Source organism: Athene noctua, chromosome 16 (assembly GCF_965140245.1).
Source record: "Athene noctua chromosome 16, bAthNoc1.hap1.1, whole genome shotgun sequence".
Classification (NCBI taxonomy): Eukaryota; Metazoa; Chordata; class Aves; order Strigiformes; family Strigidae; genus Athene; species Athene noctua.
Genome location: NC_134052.1, coordinates 5,844,651 through 5,850,650, shown reverse-complemented (window position 1 = coordinate 5,850,650; position 6,000 = coordinate 5,844,651).

Here is a 6,000-nt window from a genome sequence, read left to right as displayed (position 1 = left end):
TTTGGTTCATAACAGTATCTGCAAATCAGTGTCTTAACTTTTTGCTCTTCTTGGTAAATTCCTTATGCTCCAGTGCTTTGAGGCCAAACGCCTGTGTTTCTTCTGGACAGGGCTGCGGCAGCCTGCCAGTACCTTCCTTGCAGTGGGACCAAGCGGTACATCCCCATGAGATGGCAGAGGTGAGTGGAGTGGTTTTGGGAGAGGTGAGGGGGGGTGTAACCTCCTGAGGGGTATCTGGCCACATCCCGTGAGTCAGACAGCCCTGTCAAAGGCATCTCTGCAGGTCTCTGAGATGGAAAGCCCAGGTTGATCTGCACCTCAGGAGTTGCAACAGAGGGTGCTGGAACATCAAAGAGGGAGCTGGGTACGAGGTGTTCCTGCTGCGATTGGTCCAGGAGCGTTTCCCTGGGTGGGGGGCCAGGCAGAGCAGGAGCAATGTGGCAGCCAGTGGTTGAGCCTTTGGAGAGAGCTACATCGTTCCTGGGGCTGGGGGACTTGGGGGCTCCTCCTGCCCCCCACTCCACACCTCTGAGCCTCTTGGGGGATGGACCTGAGACAGGAGGGTGGCAGGTACCCAGGGGAGCTGGGGACACTCCTGGGTGTGATGAGCAATTAATGATCCCTGATTCCTCCTGGACCACATCTGGGGATCAGCCTCTGCCCCTGACCCCATTGCCTACAGGAGTGCCTGGCCCTTGCAGAAATAGCTCTTTTTCCCTCACCCTGGTCCCAGGAGCTGTTCCCCAGAGACACGGGTGACTGGGAGGAATTGTCTGCCCGAAGCACATAAGAGAACCAGGTCTGGGAGCTTTACTACTCCTCCAGCTAGAGAAATGACATCCACAGGCTGTGGGTGAGGACAGCACCAGTGGGAAATAGCGAGGCAAATGCAAACTGAAGCTAATCTGAGCCTGCTTTTTCTCCAGATTGCTCTATTTACTCACAGTCTTTCTTTGATAAAATTGGTAGAAAATCAGAGGCAACATACACCGCCTTCCAAATGCAAAGGGAGGGATAGAAAGAGAGCCAGGGAGAGAAGGCAGCTCCAGCAAAGAGTGTGATGCAGAGAGGCCATCTGAGAGGCATGAACAGAGTAACTGCACTCAGTTCAAGAGCCCGTCTCTCAGCAGCCTCCATTTGCTGCTCCTTCTGTGCAGGACTTTTTCATTAATGTCCAGTGTTTGAATCTGCAAATTTAAAAAAAAAAAAAAAGGAAAATAAAGACCTTTTGTTCTGAAGGCTTAAAGCAGCTGGACAATATCTCCCAAGATGATGGCTGCAAAGATGAAGCTGAAAGCAGGCACCAGCTTCATGTCAGCCTGGAGCGGTGCCCTGGAACTAGTGTCCTTGCCTCATGTCCCACTGTTCCTTCTTCCTCCTGCCCTCAGCTTGTCAGAAGCTGGCTGTGTGTTGCCCCCTTGGGATGCTTATAGGGTACAGGAGTGACTAATAGCAGGTGGGAAATGGGGATGATAGTAGGACTGCTTTGATTTTAACCAGAGACTGCCGAATGGGAGAGGATCTCCAAAAAAAAGGAAAAGAAAAGAAAAAGAAAAAAAAAGTGCGTTCTTACAAATTTTCAGCAATTTTTATTGTAGGTGGAACTAGTAACCCCACTTGTAATGAAAGTAGCCTGCTGTTTCCAGTTACAAGGCTCTGATTTCATTTGCCTTTAACTTTCTCAGACTCTAACCACTTGGCCTGAACTTCTCTGGTCTGGCTGCATATTAGCCAAAATAACACCACCATTCGCAAGCTCAGGGTTGAGGAAAAAGAAAAGCATTTTCTACACAAGAGCTCTAGCAGCCTTCTGCTCTGCCAGGGAGATGCACTTCACCCAAAGATGTGTCTGCTGGTGATGAGATGAAAAGCTACCCAGGTTATAACTTCTAGAAAACTGAAGTCTGGCTGGTACATATGGCAGAAAAAAAGAGAGACTGAATTTAAATTCATGTCTTTTATAGACTGATGTGAAAGGAAATGGTGCAGCCCTGCTCTGAGGCACTGAAGGTGTTAACTCTGAGCTCCAGCCCCTGTAAAGAAAGCAGAGCTTCTACTGCAATGTGGCAATACAATTGCTAAACTCCACACAGAAATTTACCCATCCAGTCCAAACAGGAGATCTGCTTTCTTTCTCTTTGCTCTCCCTCTTTGGGGAATTACATGCCAGGAGCTAGACCAGCCGACAACACGGGAAGCCTCCAGGACCCAGTGTCGCCTACCCCGGCTGTCCCGAGGGCAGCAGTGTCCTCTCCTGCCAAAAGCTTTTAAGAAAGTGTTTGCAATAATCAGTCACTCTGCTCTTTTATGACTTGCCAGAACAGCTTTTATCACGTGGCCTCGTGTGGATTGGTGTTTCAGAAGTGTCCAGGTATTGTTTAAAAGCCTGCTCCCATGCTTGGCTGCCTTGTCATCAGTGTGGGGCTGGGGGAGATGTAGGGACCCGGCCCTGGTCCAGGGCTCCCTGCTCACTGCTCTCCATGCAGGGGGAAGGAGGATGTTTTTCTCGATGTGCTTGGGGCTGGCATGGACACCTCAAAGGTTTTCTTCCAGTGGGTGAGGACCTGCCAGGCAGCAGATGTGGCAGAGTCAAGGTGATAGCCAGGGAGCTGTGGCCATGCTGGAGGTGGAGATTGTCTCAGCATCGAAAGGCAGCAGCAGGCACGGAGTTTGGGATGAGGGTGGCTGTGCAGGGGATGAAGGCCAACGATCTCCCACTGGCCAAGAGTGACTGGAGCTGGCCTGGCTCTGCCTCCTGCCTGCCCAGCAAGCCCAGCACAGCTGCTGGTGGGACCCACTATGTGATCTTGCTGGCTGTGAGGAGCTGGACCTTGCTGTGATGGGGTCTCAGGATGCAGCAGGTTCACCTTGGGTGTTTTCCTACAGCACTGCTCTCTCCTGCTGTCTCAGAGCGTGGAAAGCAGCTGATGGTCTCTGCACAGGTGTGCACCCCCATGTGCCCAGGGCAGGAGGATGGGCAGTGCTGCACAGCACCCCACCAGGCACCCTGTCCCTCCACGTGGGCCCCCCAAGGAGAAGGGGGGCAGGGGGTGCCTATGCTAGAAGTGCAACCTCACCGGGCCCCAGGGAGGGGGCTCAGGAGGGTGGGGAGCATTTGGCTGGTGGATCAGATGTCTCATTTTTCCTTGTGCCAGGGCTTGGCCAGCCATGCTCTGTAGAGAAGAGCACATAACACCCCCAAGCACATTTGCTGGGGTTCCTCAGGACTGGCATCTCCATGCAGCAACAAATTACCCTGCCTTTTGTGGGTATCCTGACTCCAGCAGATAGGATCTGTCCCGATTCAGCTCCACCCATCATTTTAAAAACTTGCTCACTTTCTTGCAGATAGATCAACAGCAAGGAAGGGAGTTTCTGTTACTTGTGTGCCAGTCCAGCTCTGACCTGTGGAAGAGACTGATTATTTGTGTCTGGGTAGCCAAACTGCTCCTCCTGCTGCTGCCTGGGGTCTGCTAGCATCAGGCAAAACCTCCTCAGCTGCAGGGCCAGCTCTGGGCTGGGATGTGCAGGCGGTCAGCATGTGGCCTGGACTGGCTGAGGAGCACGGGGGGAGCCAGGATCGCTGTGGTGACGCTAGAGAAAATTGCACCGTTAAAAACCTACGGAAGGAACAACGGGTAGATGCTCAGATCGGATCTTGGCCACGGCACCTGAGTTAGCCCCTTGCCCTGGCTGAGAGCACCAAGGTCTCCTTAGCAACCACACTTCAATATTTAGCACCAAATGCATGTGCCCAAATGACCTTCCAGGTCCTTTCCAGAGCGTTGCTGCTGATCCGGCTCCAGGAGCACGTCAGCAACAGTCACCGCCAGCTCAGGATTTCCTCTGCTTCTCCCAGATGAGCACTTACTGGGCTTGCCATGGCCTGGTCCACTCAGCACTGGTGAGCTCATGGCCAGGGAGGAGACTTCAGGAGAAACAAGGAGAGATGGCCCACTGGGCAAGTCAGAGAAGGTCAAAGCCCAGAGGGTCCGTGGAGAGAGACCATCCTGTTGTAGCTACCAGACGGAGAGGAGGGAGGAGTGTTTGGAGACACAATCTGCAAAGGGGTGGAAAACAACAGGAAAGCCTCAATCCCATCATTGTCATGACTCAGACAGGGGACTTGGTAGCTGATAAGCACCGGGAGCAGAGATGGGACCTGGGGAAGGTCCATGGGCAGACTGCAACATGCCCATGAGGACAGTGAGTCTGATTTGCAATACGGAGCTAATGGAAGCTGAGGGAGAGAAAGACACAGCCTGGAGACTGACTGCTCAGCCAGGACAGTGGGCAGTAGCGCCTGTGCTTGCAAAGGCTGGCACAGCAGAGACTCAAGAGAAAGCTGGCAAAACAGAGAAGTGGAGGTTGCAGGAGCTCAGCACTTAGACTACTAAGGAGTAGAGTGAGTGGTGTAGGAAGGGGATTTCTAAGGACATCTAGGGATGACACAAAGATTACAAGTGATCATGAAAACCACTTAGGGCTCTCAGTCAGGACTAGGCAGAGAGGAGATGGGGTGATATGCTGAGGAAGTATGTGGTCATGAAGTACTTCTAGGCTAAGGGCTTAGCTGGGAGGATGAGGGGGTTTTTTTGTGAGTGCATGTGAAAGTGAAAGTGAGAGCACCAGCATCCCTCTGGGCCCATTACAGAGCAAATTAACAAAGCTCAGGGGACAGAGATGGATCTTGCTGAAGCATTTCCACAATAACCTGGACAAAGAGTTTTTCATTAACCAAAATCTGAGGACTTTGAAACATGGGTTCATTTATTCTGGTCACCAAAGCTAGCAGGGGAAAAGACCTGAGGGCTTTCACCTGAGGCTTTGGGAGCCCAGCACCAACTCAAACCAATGTTTGCTGCTGACTTTCCAAGCTCCCAGACCCACAGAGGTTATAGTCATTGCTATCCCTCCTTCATCCATTTTAGCTATTGCTGTTTTGACTTTTGGTTACCACACTTCTTATGCCAGTAAGTGACTGCTTATTCCAGTTGTCATGAAAAGCAGGTCTGACACTACTGACACTACATGGTCTGAAACCATGGCTTTCCTTCCTTCCCTCCATCCATCCTTCCACCCATCCACTCACCCATCCCTGTAGTACCTAAGTGCTTCCAAAGCAAATTGTGTTTAGTTTCTACAGACTCATCCAGGAAGTCTTCACCTCCAAGCTCCAGGGGACTAAGGGGAGTGCACTGAGGCACACAGCCCCTAGCCCCCAGTTTGGAAAGGTTAGCAAAACCCATGGCTTGCTCCATCATGCTACACCTTGATGACAAAAGCAACCATGGTTTCAGCTAGCGCCATCCCTCTGTGGTCTCCAGCTTTTGGTGGACTCCTCCCCATGCAAAGAGGCACTGTATAGACATGCTGCTCTCCATTCTCATGAGCTAATAGTCCCCTGTACTAACAACATGAAATTCTGGGTGCAGGCTGCCCATTATCTCTTGATCTCAGGGTCAGCATGAAGTCTAGGTGGACCTCAGAGCTTGGGACCTGATGAATGCTCCAGCTTTGCCCCCAGCACTGCACCTGCCTTCAGCCTGGAACCTTCCCCTCTGTGCCTCTGAGCACCAGCGTGGAGTCACGGTGTGTGCACCAGGAGGAAACAACCCTGCCCTGAGCAGGAGGTGGGGGATGTTTCATGAGAAGCAGTTACAGCCATTCTTGGAGGACTTTGGCTCCGAGCCCCTCTGCCACATTCTTAGGAGAGATCATATCAAAAAAACTATTTTTACTAAAAATGTAGTGGTAACAGGCTCCAGATGTCTGTTGTTATGTAATAGGGTTTATTTTAATGGATCCGACTTCCAGATGTGCGGCTTGGACTCAAGGCGTCTGCTTGGTCCTCTGCGGAGCAGGAGGGAGCAGCCAGCTCCCCGTGCCGTGCGAGAGTGGGCAACTGCCTCCATCGCGGACAGGATCTTTCCTGGCTCGTGTGTGTGTGTTTCCTGAGCATTGCTTTTCCTTGTCCTTCTTTCCGGTACAGGGTTAGTC